The sequence below is a fragment of the Nelumbo lutea genome, chromosome 4 (assembly GCF_056320005.1).
Source record: "Nelumbo lutea isolate HS-2025 chromosome 4, American lotus-T2T, whole genome shotgun sequence".
Taxonomy (NCBI): Eukaryota; Viridiplantae; Streptophyta; class Magnoliopsida; order Proteales; family Nelumbonaceae; genus Nelumbo; species Nelumbo lutea.
This window is the reverse complement of record NC_142687.1, coordinates 52,880,484-52,895,629: the sequence shown is the minus strand read 5'-3', so window position 1 is coordinate 52,895,629 and position 15,146 is coordinate 52,880,484. Positions and strand designations below refer to the sequence as shown.

At 46.2% G+C, this 15,146-nt stretch overlaps 32 non-coding genes across 32 annotated transcripts; all 32 read left to right on the top strand.

Moving 5' to 3' along the window:
• Positions 1-28: 28 nt before the first annotated feature.
• On the top strand, positions 29-147 carry LOC148859974 (5S ribosomal RNA). Its single transcript, XR_016096433.1, has one exon. It is a non-coding gene; the product is annotated as a 5S ribosomal RNA (ribosomal RNA).
• Positions 148-506: 359 nt separating this feature from the next.
• Positions 507-625, top strand: LOC148859973 (5S ribosomal RNA). Its single transcript, XR_016096537.1, has one exon. It is a non-coding gene; the product is annotated as a 5S ribosomal RNA (ribosomal RNA).
• Positions 626-984: 359 nt separating this feature from the next.
• LOC148859972 (5S ribosomal RNA) lies at positions 985-1,103 on the top strand. Its single transcript, XR_016096432.1, has one exon. It is a non-coding gene; the product is annotated as a 5S ribosomal RNA (ribosomal RNA).
• A 359-nt stretch (positions 1,104-1,462) lies between these two features.
• LOC148859971 (5S ribosomal RNA) lies at positions 1,463-1,581 on the top strand. The gene has a single exon (XR_016096236.1). It is a non-coding gene; the product is annotated as a 5S ribosomal RNA (ribosomal RNA).
• Positions 1,582-1,940: 359 nt separating this feature from the next.
• Positions 1,941-2,059, top strand: LOC148859970 (5S ribosomal RNA). Its single transcript, XR_016095450.1, has one exon. It is a non-coding gene; the product is annotated as a 5S ribosomal RNA (ribosomal RNA).
• Positions 2,060-2,418: 359 nt separating this feature from the next.
• Positions 2,419-2,537, top strand: LOC148859969 (5S ribosomal RNA). The gene has a single exon (XR_016098115.1). It is a non-coding gene; the product is annotated as a 5S ribosomal RNA (ribosomal RNA).
• A 359-nt stretch (positions 2,538-2,896) lies between these two features.
• On the top strand, positions 2,897-3,015 carry LOC148859968 (5S ribosomal RNA). Its single transcript, XR_016096160.1, has one exon. It is a non-coding gene; the product is annotated as a 5S ribosomal RNA (ribosomal RNA).
• Positions 3,016-3,374: 359 nt separating this feature from the next.
• On the top strand, positions 3,375-3,493 carry LOC148859967 (5S ribosomal RNA). The gene has a single exon (XR_016096013.1). It is a non-coding gene; the product is annotated as a 5S ribosomal RNA (ribosomal RNA).
• A 359-nt stretch (positions 3,494-3,852) lies between these two features.
• On the top strand, positions 3,853-3,971 carry LOC148859966 (5S ribosomal RNA). Its single transcript, XR_016095449.1, has one exon. It is a non-coding gene; the product is annotated as a 5S ribosomal RNA (ribosomal RNA).
• A 359-nt stretch (positions 3,972-4,330) lies between these two features.
• LOC148859965 (5S ribosomal RNA) lies at positions 4,331-4,450 on the top strand. The gene has a single exon (XR_016097654.1). It is a non-coding gene; the product is annotated as a 5S ribosomal RNA (ribosomal RNA).
• Positions 4,451-4,809: 359 nt separating this feature from the next.
• Positions 4,810-4,928, top strand: LOC148859964 (5S ribosomal RNA). The gene has a single exon (XR_016096269.1). It is a non-coding gene; the product is annotated as a 5S ribosomal RNA (ribosomal RNA).
• A 359-nt stretch (positions 4,929-5,287) lies between these two features.
• On the top strand, positions 5,288-5,406 carry LOC148859963 (5S ribosomal RNA). The gene has a single exon (XR_016095447.1). It is a non-coding gene; the product is annotated as a 5S ribosomal RNA (ribosomal RNA).
• A 359-nt stretch (positions 5,407-5,765) lies between these two features.
• On the top strand, positions 5,766-5,884 carry LOC148859962 (5S ribosomal RNA). The gene has a single exon (XR_016095446.1). It is a non-coding gene; the product is annotated as a 5S ribosomal RNA (ribosomal RNA).
• A 359-nt stretch (positions 5,885-6,243) lies between these two features.
• Positions 6,244-6,362, top strand: LOC148859961 (5S ribosomal RNA). The gene has a single exon (XR_016096387.1). It is a non-coding gene; the product is annotated as a 5S ribosomal RNA (ribosomal RNA).
• Positions 6,363-6,721: 359 nt separating this feature from the next.
• LOC148859960 (5S ribosomal RNA) lies at positions 6,722-6,840 on the top strand. Its single transcript, XR_016096386.1, has one exon. It is a non-coding gene; the product is annotated as a 5S ribosomal RNA (ribosomal RNA).
• Positions 6,841-7,199: 359 nt separating this feature from the next.
• Positions 7,200-7,318, top strand: LOC148859959 (5S ribosomal RNA). Its single transcript, XR_016095445.1, has one exon. It is a non-coding gene; the product is annotated as a 5S ribosomal RNA (ribosomal RNA).
• Positions 7,319-7,677: 359 nt separating this feature from the next.
• LOC148859958 (5S ribosomal RNA) lies at positions 7,678-7,796 on the top strand. The gene has a single exon (XR_016096222.1). It is a non-coding gene; the product is annotated as a 5S ribosomal RNA (ribosomal RNA).
• Positions 7,797-8,155: 359 nt separating this feature from the next.
• LOC148859957 (5S ribosomal RNA) lies at positions 8,156-8,274 on the top strand. The gene has a single exon (XR_016096619.1). It is a non-coding gene; the product is annotated as a 5S ribosomal RNA (ribosomal RNA).
• Positions 8,275-8,633: 359 nt separating this feature from the next.
• LOC148859956 (5S ribosomal RNA) lies at positions 8,634-8,752 on the top strand. Its single transcript, XR_016095443.1, has one exon. It is a non-coding gene; the product is annotated as a 5S ribosomal RNA (ribosomal RNA).
• Positions 8,753-9,111: 359 nt separating this feature from the next.
• On the top strand, positions 9,112-9,230 carry LOC148859955 (5S ribosomal RNA). The gene has a single exon (XR_016095441.1). It is a non-coding gene; the product is annotated as a 5S ribosomal RNA (ribosomal RNA).
• Positions 9,231-9,589: 359 nt separating this feature from the next.
• Positions 9,590-9,708, top strand: LOC148859954 (5S ribosomal RNA). Its single transcript, XR_016095440.1, has one exon. It is a non-coding gene; the product is annotated as a 5S ribosomal RNA (ribosomal RNA).
• Positions 9,709-10,067: 359 nt separating this feature from the next.
• LOC148859953 (5S ribosomal RNA) lies at positions 10,068-10,186 on the top strand. The gene has a single exon (XR_016095818.1). It is a non-coding gene; the product is annotated as a 5S ribosomal RNA (ribosomal RNA).
• Positions 10,187-10,545: 359 nt separating this feature from the next.
• On the top strand, positions 10,546-10,664 carry LOC148859952 (5S ribosomal RNA). Its single transcript, XR_016095439.1, has one exon. It is a non-coding gene; the product is annotated as a 5S ribosomal RNA (ribosomal RNA).
• Positions 10,665-11,023: 359 nt separating this feature from the next.
• LOC148859951 (5S ribosomal RNA) lies at positions 11,024-11,142 on the top strand. Its single transcript, XR_016096402.1, has one exon. It is a non-coding gene; the product is annotated as a 5S ribosomal RNA (ribosomal RNA).
• Positions 11,143-11,501: 359 nt separating this feature from the next.
• Positions 11,502-11,620, top strand: LOC148859950 (5S ribosomal RNA). Its single transcript, XR_016097642.1, has one exon. It is a non-coding gene; the product is annotated as a 5S ribosomal RNA (ribosomal RNA).
• A 359-nt stretch (positions 11,621-11,979) lies between these two features.
• On the top strand, positions 11,980-12,098 carry LOC148859949 (5S ribosomal RNA). The gene has a single exon (XR_016095438.1). It is a non-coding gene; the product is annotated as a 5S ribosomal RNA (ribosomal RNA).
• Positions 12,099-12,457: 359 nt separating this feature from the next.
• Positions 12,458-12,576, top strand: LOC148859948 (5S ribosomal RNA). Its single transcript, XR_016096112.1, has one exon. It is a non-coding gene; the product is annotated as a 5S ribosomal RNA (ribosomal RNA).
• A 359-nt stretch (positions 12,577-12,935) lies between these two features.
• On the top strand, positions 12,936-13,054 carry LOC148859947 (5S ribosomal RNA). The gene has a single exon (XR_016095437.1). It is a non-coding gene; the product is annotated as a 5S ribosomal RNA (ribosomal RNA).
• A 359-nt stretch (positions 13,055-13,413) lies between these two features.
• On the top strand, positions 13,414-13,532 carry LOC148859946 (5S ribosomal RNA). Its single transcript, XR_016095436.1, has one exon. It is a non-coding gene; the product is annotated as a 5S ribosomal RNA (ribosomal RNA).
• Positions 13,533-13,891: 359 nt separating this feature from the next.
• On the top strand, positions 13,892-14,010 carry LOC148859945 (5S ribosomal RNA). Its single transcript, XR_016095817.1, has one exon. It is a non-coding gene; the product is annotated as a 5S ribosomal RNA (ribosomal RNA).
• A 359-nt stretch (positions 14,011-14,369) lies between these two features.
• On the top strand, positions 14,370-14,488 carry LOC148859944 (5S ribosomal RNA). Its single transcript, XR_016095435.1, has one exon. It is a non-coding gene; the product is annotated as a 5S ribosomal RNA (ribosomal RNA).
• Positions 14,489-14,847: 359 nt separating this feature from the next.
• On the top strand, positions 14,848-14,966 carry LOC148859943 (5S ribosomal RNA). Its single transcript, XR_016096778.1, has one exon. It is a non-coding gene; the product is annotated as a 5S ribosomal RNA (ribosomal RNA).
• The last annotated feature ends 180 nt before the right edge of the window (positions 14,967-15,146 follow it).

Here is a 15,146-nt window from a genome sequence, read left to right as displayed (position 1 = left end):
TAAAGATTAAAGCGAACAAGAAGCAAACGGGTGCGATCATACCAGCACTAATGCACCGGATCCCATCAGAACTCCGAAGTTAAGCGTGCTTGGGCGAGAGTAGTAATATGATGGGTGACCTCCTGGGAAGTCCTCGTGTTGCACCCCAATTTTATTAATATTTTATTTTTGATATACTATTTGCAAATTCCATATGTCGTTTCGGCGAGACAACTGGAAACAACGTGCGAGATACTCGGACCATTTGCGGCACGACCATCATTACTGAATGGGAACGGTGCAAAACTGGGCTTTTGGCATTCGTCGTGCATTGTGGGCCCCGTGATATTACTACATTTATCCGGGGATGCGGCAGATCTAGAAAGTAATAACTCCGCTCACCTGGGAGCTTGTGCACGGTTACCAAGGGAGGAAAGTTGCATACACCGTTTTTTCAAGTCTGAAAGAATTAATGGAGGGGAGCAAGAAAGTGAGTGCATAAAGATTAAAGCGAACAAGAAGCAAACGGGTGCGATCATACCAGCACTAATGCACCGGATCCCATCAGAACTCCGAAGTTAAGCGTGCTTGGGCGAGAGTAGTAATAGGATGGGTGACCTTCTGGGAAGTCCTCGTGTTGCACCCCAATTTTATTAATATTTTATTTTTGATATACTATTTGCAAATTCCATATGTTGTTTCGGCGAGACAACTGGAAACAACGTGCGAGATACTCGGACCATTTGCGGCACGACCGTCATTACTGAATGGGAACGGTGCAAAACTGGGCTTTTGGCATTCGTCGTGCATTGTGGGCCCCGTGATATTACTACATTTATCCGAGGATGCGGCAGATCTAGAAAGGAATAACTCCGCTCACCTGGGAGCTTGTGCACGGTTACCAAGGGTGGAAAGTTGCATACACCGTTTTTTCAAATCTGAAAGAATTAATGGAGGGGAGCAAGATAGTGAGTGCATAAAGATTAAAGCGAACAAGAAGAAAACGGGTGCGATCATACCAGCACTAATGCACCGGATCCCATCAGAACTCCGAAGTTAAGCGTGCTTGGGCGAGAGTAGTAATATGATGGGTGACCTCCTGGGAAGTCCTCGTGTTGCACCCCAATTTTATTAATATTTTATTATTGATATACTATTTGCAAATTCCATATGTCGTTTCGGCGAGACAACAGGAAACAACGTGCCGGATATTTGGACCATTTGCGGAACGACTGTCATTACTGAATGGGAACGGTGGAAAACCGGGCTTTTGGCATTCGTCGTGCATTGTGGGCCCCGCGATATTACTACATTTATCCGGGGATGCGGCAGATCTAGAAAGGAATAACTCCGCTCACCTGGGAGCTTGTGCACGGTAACCAAGGGAGGAAAGTTGCATACACCGTTTTTTCAAGTCTGAAAGAATTAACGGAGGGGAGCAAGATAATTAGTGCATAAAGATTAAAGTGAACAAGAAGCAAACGGGTGCGATCATACCAGCACTAATGCACCGGATCCCATCAGAACTCCGAAGTTAAGCATGCTTGGGCGAGATTAGTACTAGGATGGGTGACCTCCTGGGAAGTCCTCGTGTTGCACCCCAATTTTATTAATATTTTATTTTTGATATACTATTTGCAAATTCCATATGTCGTTTCGGCGAGACAACTGGAAACAACGTGCCGGATACTCGGACCATTTGCGGAACGACCATCAATACTGAATGGGAACGGTGCAAAAGCGGGATTTTGGCAATCGTCGTGCATTGTGGGCCCCGCGATATTACTACATTTATCCGGGGATGCGGCAGATCTAGAAAAAAATAACTCCGCTCACCTGGGAGCTTGTGCACGGTTACCAAGGGAGGAAAGTTGCATACACCGTTTTTTCAAGTCTGAAAGAATTAATGGAGGGGAGCAAGATAGTGAGTGCATAAAGATTAAAGCGAACAAGAAGCAAACGGGTGCGATCATACCAGCACTAATGCACCGGATCCCATCAGAACTCCGAAGTTAAGCGTGCTTGGGCGAGAGTAGTACTAGGATGGGTGACCTCCTGGGAAGTCCTCGTGTTGCACCCCAATTTTATTAATATTTTATTTTTGATATACTATTGGCAAATTCCATATGTCGTTTTGGCGAGACAACAGGAAACAACGTGCCGGATACTCGGACCATTTGCGGAACGACTGTCATTACTGAATGGGAACGGTGCAAAACCGGGCTTTTGGCATTCGTCGTGCATTGTGGGCCCCGCGATATTACTACATTTATCCGGGGATGCGGCAGATCTAGAAAGGAATAACTCCGCTCACCTGGGAGCTTGTGCACGGTTACCAAGGGAGGAAAGTTGCATACACCGTTTTTTCAAGTCTGAAAGAATTAATGGAGGGGAGCAAGATAGTGAGTGCATAAAGATTAAAGCGAACAAGAAGAAAACGGGTGCGATCATACCAGCACTAATGCACCGTATCCCATCAGAACTCCGAAATTAAGCGTGCTTGGGCGAGAGTAGTATTAGGATGGGTGACCTCCTGGGAAGTCCTCGTGTTGCACCCCAATTTTATTAATATTTTATTTTTGATATACTATTTGCAAATTCCATATGTCGTTTCGGCGAGACAACTGGAAACAACGTGCCGGATACTCGGACCATTTGCGGAACGACCGTCATAACTGAATGGGAACGGTGCAAAACCGGGCTTTTGGCATTCGTCGTGCATTGTGGGCCCCGCGATATTACTACATTTATCCGGGGATGCGGCAGATCTAGAAAGGAATAACTCCGCTCACCTGGGAGCTTGTGCACGGTAACCAAGGGAGGAAAGTTGCATATACCGTTTTTTCAAATCTGAAAGAATTAACGGAGGGGAGCAAGATAATGAGTGCATAAAGATTAAAACGAACAAGAAGCAAACGGGTGCGATCATACCAACACTAATGCACCGGATCCCATCAGAACTCCGAAGTTAAGCGTGCTTGGGCGAGAGTAGTACTAGGATGGGTGACCTCCTGGGAAGTCCTCGTGTTGCACCCCAATTTTATTAATATTTTATTTTTGATATACTATTTGCAAATTCCATATGTCGTTTCGGCGAGACAACTGGAAACAACGTGCCGGATACTCGGACCATTTGCGGAACGACCGTCATTACTGAATGGGAACGGTGCAAAACCGGGCTTTTGGCATTCGTCGTGCATTGTGGGCCCCGCGATATTACTACATTTATCCGGGGATGCGGCAGATCTAGAAAGGAATAACTCCGCTCACCTGGGAGCTTGTTCACAGTTACCAAGGGAGGAAAGTTGCATACACCGTTTTTTCAAATCTGAAAGAATTAACGGAGGGGAGCAAGATAATGAGTGCATAAAGATTAAAGCGAACAAGAAGCAAACAGGTGCGATCATACCAGCACTAATGCACCGGATCCCATCAGAACTCCGAAGTTAAGCGTGCTTGGGCGAGAGTAGTACTAGGATGGGTGACCTCCTGGGAAGTCCTCGTGTTGCACCCCAATTTTATTAATATTTTATTTTTGATATACTATTTGCAAATTCCATATGTCGTTTCGGCGAGACAACAGGAAACAACGTGCCGGATACTCGGACCATTTGCGGAACGACTGTCATTACTGAATGGGAACGGTGCAAAACCGGGCTTTTGGCATTCGTCGTGCATTGTGGGCCCCGCGATATTACTACATTTATCCGGGGATGCGGCAGATCTAGAAAGGAATAACTCCGCTCACCTGGGAGCTTGTGCACGGTAACCAAGGGAGGAAAGTTGCATATACCGTTTTTTCAAATCTGAAAAAATTAACGGAGGGGAGCAAGATAATGAGTGCATAATGATTAAAACGAACAAGAAGCAAACGGGTGCGATCATACCAGCACTAATGCACCGGATCCCATCAGAACTCCGAAGTTAAGCGTGCTTGGGCGAGAGTAGTACTAGGATGGGTGACCTCCTGGGAAGTCCTCGTGTTGCACCCCAATTTTATTAATATTTTATTTTTGATATACTATTTGCAAATTCCATATGTCGTTTCGGCGAGACAACTGGAAACAACGTGCCGGATACTCGGACCATTTGCGGAACGACCGTCATTACTGAATGGGAACGGTGCAAAACCGGGCTTTTGGCATTCGTCGTGCATTGTGGGCCCCGCGATATTACTACATTTATCCGGGGATGCGGCAGATCTAGAAAGGAATAACTCCGCTCACCTGGGAGCTTGTGCACGGTTACCAAGGGAGGAAAGTTGCATACACCGTTTTTTCAAGTCTGAAAGAATTAATGGAGGGGAGCAAGATAGTGAGTGCATAAAGATTAAAGCGAACAAGAAGAAAACGGGTGCGATCATACCAGCACTAATGCACCGGATCCCATCAGAACTCCTTTAGTTAAGCGTGCTTGGGCGAGAGTAGTACTAGGATGGGTGACCTCCTGGGAAGTCCTCGTGTTGCACCCCAATTTTATTAATATTTTATTTTTGATATACTATTTGCAAATTCCATATGTCGTTTCGGCGAGACAACAGGAAACAACGTGCCGGATACTCGGACCATTTGCGGAACGACTGTCATTACTGAATGGGAACGGTGCAAAACCGGGCTTTTGGCATTCGTCGTGCATTTTGGGCCCCGCGATATTACTACATTTATCCGGGGATGCGGCAGATCTAGAAAGGAATAACTCCGCTCACCTGGGAGCTTGTGCACGGTAACCAAGGGAGGAAAGTTGCATATACCGTTTTTTCAAATCTGAAAGAATTAACGGAGGGGAGCAAGATAATGAGTGCATAAAGATTAAAACGAACAAGAAGCAAACGGGTGCGATCATACCAGCACTAATGCACCGGATCCCATCAGAACTCCGAAGTTAAGCGTGCTTGGGCGAGAGTAGTTCTAGGATGGGTGACCTCCTGGGAAGTCCTCGTGTTGCACCCCAATTTTATTAATATTTTATTTTTGATATACTATTTGCAAATTCCATATGTCGTTTCGGCGAGACAACTGGAAACAACGTGCCGGATACTCGGACCATTTGCGGAACGACCGTCATTACTGAATGGGAACGGTGCAAAACCGGGCTTTTGGCATTCGTCGTGCATTGTGGGCCCCGCGATATTACTACATTTATCCGGGGATGCGGCAGATCTAGAAAGGAATAACTCCGCTCACCTGGGAGCTTGTGCACGGTTACCAAGGGAGGAAAGTTGCATACACCGTTTTTTCAAATCTGAATGAATTAACGGAGGGGAGCAAGATAATGAGTGCATAAAGATTAAAGCGAACAAGAAGCAAATGGGTGCGATCATACCAGCACTAATGCACCGGATCCCATCAGAACTCCGAAGTTAAGCGTGCTTGGGCGAGAGTAGTACTAGGATGGGTGACCTCCTGGGAAGTCCTCGTGTTGCACCCCAATTTTATTAATATTTTATTTTTGATATACTATTTGCAAATTCCATATGTCGTTTCCGCGAGACAACTGGAAACAACGTGCCGGATACTCGGACCATTTGCGGAACGACCGTCATTACTGAATGGGAACGGTGCAAAACCGGGCTTTTGGCATTCGTCGTGCATTGTGGGCCCCGCGATATTACTACATTTATCCGGGGATGCGGCAGATCTAGAAAGGAATAACTCCGCTCACCTGGGAGCTTGTGCACGGTTACCAAGGGAGGAAAGTTGCATACACCGTTTTTTCAAATCTGAAAGAATTAACGGAGGGGAGCAAGATAATGAGTGCATAAAGATTAAAACGAACAAGAAGCAAACGGGTGCGATCATACCAGCACTAATGCACCGGATCCCATCAGAACTCCGAAGTTAAGCGTGCTTGGGCGAGAGTAGTACTAGGATGGGTGACCTCCTGGGAAGTCCTCGTGTTGCACCCCAATTTTATTAATATTTTATTTTTGATATACTATTTGCAAATTCCATATGTCGTTTCGGCGAGACAACTGGAAACAACGTGCCGGATACTCGGACCATTTGCGGAACGACCGTCATTACTGAATGGGAACGGTGCAAAACCGGGCTTTTGGCATTCGTCGTGCATTGTGGGCCCCGCGATATTACTACATTTATCCGGGGATGCGGCAGATCTAGAAAGGAATAACTCCGCTCACCTGGGAGCTTGTGCACGGTTACCAAGGGAGGAAAGTTGCATACACCGTTTTTTCAAGTCTGAAAGAATTAATGGAGGGGAGCAAGATAGTGAGTGTATAAAGATTAAAGCGAACAAGAGGAAAACGGGTGCGATCATACCAGCACTAATGCACCGGATCCCATCAGAACTCCGAAATTAAGCGTGCTTGGGCGAGAGTAGTACTAGGATGGGTGACCTCCTGGGAAGTCCTCGTGTTGCACCCCAATTTTATTAATATTTTATTTTTGATATACTATTTGCAAATTCCATATGTCGTTTCGGCGAGACAACTGGAAACAACGTGCCGGATACTCGGACCATTTGCGGAACGACCGTCATTACTGAATGGGAACGGTGCAAAACCGGGCTTTTGGCATTCGTCGTGCATTGTGGGCCCCGCGATATTACTACATTTATCCGGGGATGCGGCAGATCTAGAAAGGAATAACTCAGCTCACCTGGGAGCTTGTGCACGGTTACCAAGGGAGGAAAGTTGCATACACCGTTTTTTCAAGTCTGAAAGAATTAATGGAGGGGAGCAAGATAGTGAGTGCATAAAGATTAAAGCGAACAAGAAGAAAACGGGTGCGATCATACCAGCACTAATGCACCGGATCCCATCAGAACTCCGAAATTAAGCGTGCTTGGGCGAGAGTAGTACTAGGATGGGTGACCTCCTGGGAAGTCCTCGTGTTGCACCCCAATTTTATTAATATTTTATTTTTGATATACTATTTGCAAATTCCCTATGTCGTTTCGGCGAGACAACTGGAAACAACGTGCCGAATACTCGGACCATTTGCGGAACGACCGTCATTACTGAATGGGAACGGTGCAAAACCGGGCTTTTGGCATTCGTCGTGCATTGTGGGCCCCGCGATATTACTACATTTATCCGGGGATGCGGCAGATCTAGAAAGGAATAACTCCGCTCACCTGGGAGCTTGTGCACGGTAACCAAGGGAGGAAAGTTGTATACACCGTTTTTTCAAATCTGAAAGAATTAACGGAGGGGAGCAAGATAATGAGTGCATAAAGATTAAAGCGAACAAGAAGCAAACGGGTGCGATCATACCAGCACTAATGCACCGGATCCCATCAGAACTCCGAAGTTAAGCGTGCTTGGGCGAGAGTAGTACTAGGATGGGTGACCTCCTGGGAAGTCCTCGTGTTGCACCCCAATTTTATTAATATTTTATTTTTGATATACTATTTGCAAATTCCATATGTCGTTTCGGCGAGACAACTGGAAACAACGTGCCGGATACTCGGACCATTTGCGGAACGACCGTCATTACTGAATGGGAACGGTGCAAAACCGGGCTTTTGGCATTCTTCGTGCATTGTGGGCCCCGCGATATTACTACATTTATCCGGGGATGCGGCAGATCTAGAAAGGAATAACTCCGCTCACCTGGGAGCTTGTGCACGGTAACCAAGGGAGGAAAGTTGCATATACCGTTTTTTCAAATCTGAAAGAATTAACGGAGGGGAGCAAGATAATGAGTGCATAAAGATTTAAACGAACATGAAGCAAACGGGTGCGATCATACCAGCACTAATGCACCGGATCCCATCAGAACTCCGAAGTTAAGCGTGCTTGGGCGAGAGTAGTACTAGGATGGGTGACCTCCTCGGAAGTCCTCGTGTTGCACCCCAATTTTATTAATATTTTATTTTTGATATACTATTTGCAAATTCCATATGTCGTTTCGGCGAGACAACTGGAAACAACGTGCCGGATACTCGGACCATTTGCGGAACGACCGTCATTACTGAATGGGAACGGTGCAAAACCGGGCTTTTGGCATTCGTCGTGCATTGTGGGCCCCGCGATATTACTACATTTATCCGGGGATGCGGCAGATCTAGAAAGGAATAACTCCGCTCACCTGGGAGCTTGTGCACGGTCACCAAGGGAGGAAAGTTGCATACACCGTTTTTTAAAATCTGAAAGAATTAACGGAGGGGAGCAAGATAATGAGTGCATAAAGATTAAAGCGAACAAGAAACAAACGGGTGCGATCATACCAGCACTAATGCACCGGATCCCATCAGAACTCCGAAGTTAAGCGTGCTTGGGCGAGAGTTGTACTAGGATGGGTGACCTCCTGGGAAGTCCTCGTGTTGCACCACAATTTTATTAATATTTTATTTTTGATATACTATTTGCAAATTCCATATGTCGTTTCGGCGAGACAACTGGAAACAACGTGCCGGATACTCGCACCATTTGCGGAACGACCGTCATTACTGAATGGGAACGGTGCAAAACCGGGCTTTTGGCATTCGTCGTGCATTGTGGGCCCCGCGATATTACTACATTTATCCGGGGATGCGGCAGATCTAGAAAGGAATAACTCCGCTCACCTGGGAGCTTGTGCACGGTAACCAAGGGAGGAAAGTTGCATATACCGTTTTTTCAAATCTGAAAGAATTAACGGAGGGGAGCAAGATAATGAGTGCATAAAGATTAAAACGAACAAGAAGCAAACGGGTGCGATCATACCAGCACTAATGCACCGGATCCCATCAGAACTCCGAAGTTAAGCGTGCTTGGGCGAGAGTAGTACTAGGATGGGTGACCTCCTGGGAAGTCCTCGTGTTGCACCCCAATTTTATTAATATTTTATTTTTGATATACTATTTGCAAATTCCATATGTCGTTTCGGCGAGACAACTGGAAACAACGTGCCGGATACTCGGACCATTTGCGGAACGACCGTCATTACTGAATGGGAACGGTGCAAAACCGGGCTTTTGGCATTCGTCGTGCATTGTGGGCCCCGCGATATTACTACATTTATCCGGGGATGCGGCAGATCTAGAAAGGAATAACTCCGCTCACCTGGCAGCTTGTGCACGGTTACCAAGGGAGGAAAGTTGCATACACCGTTTTTTCAAATCTGAAAGAATTAACGGAGGGGAGCAAGATAATGAGTGCATAAAGATTAAAGCGAACAAGAAGCAAACGGGTGCGATCATACCAGCACTAATGCACCGGATCCCATCAGAACTCCGAAGTTAAGCGTGCTTGGGCGAGAGTAGTACTAGGATGGGTGACCTCCTGGGAAGTCCTCGTGTTGCACCCCAATTTTATTAATATTTTATTTTTGATATACTATTTGCAAATTCCATATGTCGTTTCGGCGAGACAACTGGAAACAACGTGCCGGATACTCGGACCTTTTGCGGAACGACCGTCATTACTGAATGGGAACGGTGCAAAACCGGGCTTTTGGCATTCGTCGTGCATTGTGGGCCCCGCGATATTACTACATTTATCCGGGGATGCGGCAGATCTAGAAAGGAATAACTCCGCTCACCTGGGAGCTTGTGCACGGTAACCAAGGGAGGAAAGTTGCATATACCGTTTTTTCAAATCTGAAAGAATTAACGGAGGGGAGCAAGATAATGAGTGCATAAAGATTAAAACGAACAAGAAGCAAACGGGTGCGATCATACCAGCACTAATGCACCGGATCCCATCAGAACTCCGAAGTTAAGCGTGCTTGGGCGAGAGTAGTACTAGGATGGGTGACCTCCTGGGAAGTCCTCGTGTTGCACCCCAATTTTATTAATATTTTATTTTTGATATACTATTTGCAAATTCCATATGTTGTTTCGGCGAGACAACTGGAAACAACGTGCGAGATACTCGGACCATTTGCGGCACGACCGTCATTACTGAATGGGAACGGTGCAAAACTGGGCTTTTGGCATTCGTCGTGCATTGTGGGCCCCGTGATATTACTACATTTATCCGAGGATGCTGCAGATCTAGAAAGGAATAACTCCGCTCACCTGGGAGCTTGTGCACGGTTACCAAGGGATGAAAGTTGCATACACCGTTTTTTCAAATCTGAAAGAATTAATGGAGGGGAGCAAGATAGTGAGTGCATAAAGATTAAAGCGAACAAGAAGAAAACGGGTGCGATCATACTAGCACTAATGCACCGGATCCCATCAGAACTCCGAAGTTAAGCGTGCTTGGGCGAGAGTAGTACTAGGATGGGTGACCTCCTGGGAAGTCCTCGTGTTGCACCCCAATTTTATTAATATTTTATTTTTGATATACTATTTGCAAATTCCATATGTCGTTTCGGCGAGACAACTGGAAACAACGTGCCGGATACTCGGACCATTTGCGGAACGACCGTCATTACTGAATGGGAACGGTGCAAAACCGGGCTTTTGGCATTCGTCGTGCATTGTGGGCCCCGCGATATTACTACATTTATCCGGGGATGCGGCAGATCTAGAAAGTAATAACTCCGCTCACCTGGGAGCTTGTGCACGGTTACCAAGGGAGGAAAGTTGCATACACCGTTTTTTCAAGTCTGAAAAAATTAATGGAGGGGAGCAAGATAGTGAGTGCATAAAGATTAAAGCGAACAAGAAGAAAACGGGTGCGATCATACCAGCACTAATGCACCGGATCCCATCAGAACTCCGAAGTTAAGCGTGCTTGGGCGAGAGTAGTACTAGGATGGGTGACCTCCTGGGAAGTCCTCGTGTTGCACCCCAGTTTTATTAATATTTTATTTTTGATATACTATTGGCAAATTCCATATGTCGTTTCGGCGTGACAACAGGAAACAACGTGCTGGATACTCGGACCATTTGCGGAACGACTGTCATTATTGAATGGGAACGGTGCAAAACCGGGCTTTTGGCATTCGTCGTGCATTGTGGGCTCCGCGATATTACTACATTTATCCGGGGATGCGGCAGATCTAGAAAGGAATAACTCCGCTCACCTGGGAGCTTGTGCACGGTAACCAAGGGAGGAAAGTTGCATACACCGTTTTTTCAAGTCTGAAAGAATTAATGGAGGGGAGCAAGATAGTGAGTGCATAAAGATTAAAGCGAACAAGAAGCAAACGGGTGCGATCATACCAGCACTAATGCACCGGATCCCATCAGAACTCCGAAGTTAAGCGTGCTTGGGCGAGAGTAGTAATAGGATGGGTGACCTCCTGGGAAGTCCTCGTGTTGCACCCCAATTTTATTAATATTTTATTTTTGATATACTATTTGCAAATTCCATATGTCGTTTCGGCGAGACAACTGGAAACAACGTGCGAGATACTCGGACCATTTGCGGCACGACCATCATTACTGAATGGGAACGGTGCAAAACTGGGCTTTTGGCATTCGTCGTGCATTGTGGGCCCCGTGATATTACTACATTTATCCGGGGATGCGGCAGATCTAGAAAGTAATAACTCCGCTCACCTGGGAGCTTGTGCACGGTTACCAAGGGAGGAAAGTTGCATACACCGTTTTTTCAAGTCTGAAAGAATTAATGGAGGGGAGCAAGATAATTAGTGCATAAAGATTAAAGCGAACAAGAAGCAAACGGGTGCGATCATACCAGCACTAATGCACCGGATCCCATCAGAACTCCGAAGTTAAGCGTGCTTCGGCGAGAGTAGTAATAGGATGGGTGACCTCCTGGGAAGTCCTCGTGTTGCACCCCAATTTTATTAATATTTTATTTTTGATATACTATTTGCAAATTCCATATGTTGTTTCGGCGAGACAACTGGAAACAACGTGCGAGATACTCGGACCATTTGCGGCACGACCGTCATTACTGAATGGGAACGGTGCAAAACTGGGCTTTTGGCATTCGTCGTGCATTGTGGGCCCCGTGATATTACTACATTTATCCGAGGATGCGGCAGATCTAGAAAGGAATAACTCCGCTCACCTGGGAGCTTGTGCACGGTTACCAAGGGTGGAAAGTTGCATACACCGTTTTTTCAAATCTGAAAGAATTAATGGAGGGGAGCAAGATAGTGAGTGCATAAAGATTAAAGCGAACAAGAAGAAAACGGGTGCGATCATACCAGCACTAATGCACCGGATCCCATCAGAACTCCGAAGTTAAGCGTGCTTGGGCGAGAGTAGTACTAGGATGGGTGACCTCCTGGGAAGTCCTCGTGTTGCACCCCAATTTTATTAATATTTTATTATTGATATACTATTTGCAAATTCCATATGTCGTTTCGGCGAGACAACAGGAAACAACGTGCCGGATACTTGGACCATTTGCGGAACGACTGTCATTACTGAATGGGAACGGTGGAAAACCGGGCTTTTGGCATTCGTCGTGCATTGTGGGCCCCGCGATATTACTACATTTATCCGGGGATGCGGCAGATCTAGAAAGGAATAACTCCGCTCACCTGGGAGCTTGTGCACGGTAACCAAGGGAGGAAAGTTGCATACACCGTTTTTTCAAGTCTGAAAGAATTAACGGAGGGGAGCAAGATAATTAGTGCATAAAGATTAAAGCGAACAAGAAGCAAACGGGTGCGATCATACCAGCACTAATGCACCGGATCCCATCAGAACTCCGAAGTTAAGCATGCTTGGGCGAGAGTAGTACTAGGATGGGTGACCTCCTGGGAAGTCCTCGTGTTGCACCCCAATTTTATTAATATTTTATTTTTGATATACTATTTGCAAATTCCATATGTCGTTTCGGCGAGACAACTGGAAACAACGTGCCGGATACTCGGACCATTTGCGGAACGACCGTCATTACTGAATGGGAACGGTGCAAAACCGGGCTTTTGGCATTCGTCGTGCATTGTGGGCCCCGCGATATTACTACATTTATCCGGGGATGCGGCAGATCTAGAAAGGAATAACTCCGCTCACCTGGGAGCTTGTGCACGGTTACCAAGGGAGGAAAGTTGCATACACCGTTTTTTCAAATCTGAAAGAATTAACGGAGGGGAGCAAGATAATGAGTGCATAAAGATTAAAGCGAACAAGAAGCAAACGGGTGCGATCATACCAGCACTAATGCACCGGATCCCATCAGAACTCCGAAGTTAAGCGTGCTTGGGCGAGAGTAGTACTAGGATGGGTGACCTCCTGGGAAGTCCTCGTGTTGCACCCCAATTTTATTAATATTTTATTTTTGATATACTATTTGCAAATTCCATATGTCGTTTCGGCGAGACAACTGGAAACAACGTGCCGGATACTCGGACCTTTTGCGGAACGACCGTCATTACTGAATGGGAACGGTGCAAAACCGGGCTTTTGGCATTCGTCGTGCATTGTGGGCCCCGCGATATTACTACATTTATCCGGGGATGCGGCAGATCTAGAAAGGAATAACTCCGCTCACCTGGGAGCTTGTGCACGGTAACCAAGGGAGGAAAGTTGCATATACCGTTTTTTCAAATCTGAAAGAATTAACGGAGGGGAGCAAGATAATGAGTGCATAAAGATTAAAACGAACAAGAAGCAAACGGGTGCGATCATACCAGCACTAATGCACCGGATCCCATCAGAACTCCGAAGTTAAGCGTGCTTGGGCGAGAGTAGTACTAGGATGGGTGACCTCCTGGGAAGTCCTCGTGTTGCACCCCAATTTTATTAATATTTTATTTTTGATATACTATTTGCAAATTCCATATGTTGTTTCGGCGAGACAACTGGAAACAACGTGCGAGATACTCGGACCATTTGCGGCACGACCGTCATTACTGAATGGGAACGGTGCAAAACTGGGCTTTTGGCATTCGTCGTGCATTGTGGGCCCCGTGATATTACTACATTTATCCGAGGATGCTGCAGATCTAGAAAGGAATAACTCCGCTCACCTGGGAGCTTGTGCACGGTTACCAAGGGATGAAAGTTGCATACACCGTTTTTTCAAATCTGAAAGAATTAATGGAGGGGAGCAAGATAGTGAGTGCATAAAGATTAAGGCGAACAAGAAGAAAACGGGTGCGATCATACTAGCACTAATGCACCGGATCCCATCAGAACTCCGAAGTTAAGCGTGCTTGGGCGAGAGTAGTACTAGGATGGGTGACCTCCTGGGAAGTCCTCGTGTTGCACCCCAATTTTATTAATATTTTATTTTTGATATACTATTTGCAAATTCCATATGTCGTTTCGGCGAGACAACTGGAAACAACGTGCCGGATACTCGGACCATTTGCGGAACGACCGTCATTACTGAATGGGAACGGTGCAAAACCGGGCTTTTGGCATTCGTCGTGCATTGTGGGCCCCGCGATATTACTACATTTATCCGGGGATGCGGCAGATCTAGAAAGTAATAACTCCGCTCACCTGGGAGCTTGTGCACGGTTACCAAGGGAGGAAAGTTGCATACACCGTTTTTTCAAGTCTGAAAAAATTAATGGAGGGGAGCAAGATAGTGAGTGCATAAAGATTAAAGCGAACAAGAAGAAAACGGGTGCGATCATACCAGCACTAATGCACCGGATCCCATCAGAACTCCGAAGTTAAGCGTGCTTGGGCGAGAGTAGTACTAGGATGGGTGACCTCCTGGGAAGTCCTCGTGTTGCACCCCAGTTTTATTAATATTTTATTTTTGATATACTATTGGCAAATTCCATATGTCGTTTCGGCGTGACAACAGGAAACAACGTGCTGGATACTCGGACCATTTGCGGAACGACTGTCATTATTGAATGGGAACGGTGCAAAACCGGGCTTTTGGCATTCGTCGTGCATTGTGGGCTCCGCGATATTACTACATTTATCCGGGGATGCGGCAGATCTAGAAAGGAATAACTCCGCTCACCTGGGAGCTTGTGCACGGTAACCAAGGGAGGAAAGTTGCATACACCGTTTTTTCAAGTCTGAAAGAATTAATGGAGGGGAGCAAGATAGTGAGTGCATAAAGATTAAAGCGAACAAGAAGCAAACGGGTGCGATCATACCAGCACTAATGCACCGGATCCCATCAGAACTCCGAAGTTAAGCGTGTTTGGGCGAGAGTAGTAATAGGATGGGTGACCTCCTGGGAAGTCCTCGTGTTGCACCCCAATTTTATTAATATTTTATTTTTGATATACTATTTGCAAATTCCATATGTTGTTTCGGCGAGACAACTGGAAACAACGTGCGAGATACTCGGACCATTTGCGGCACGACCGTCATTACTGAATGGGAACGGTGCAAAACTGGGCTTTTGGCATTCGTCGTGCATTGTGGGCCCCGTGATA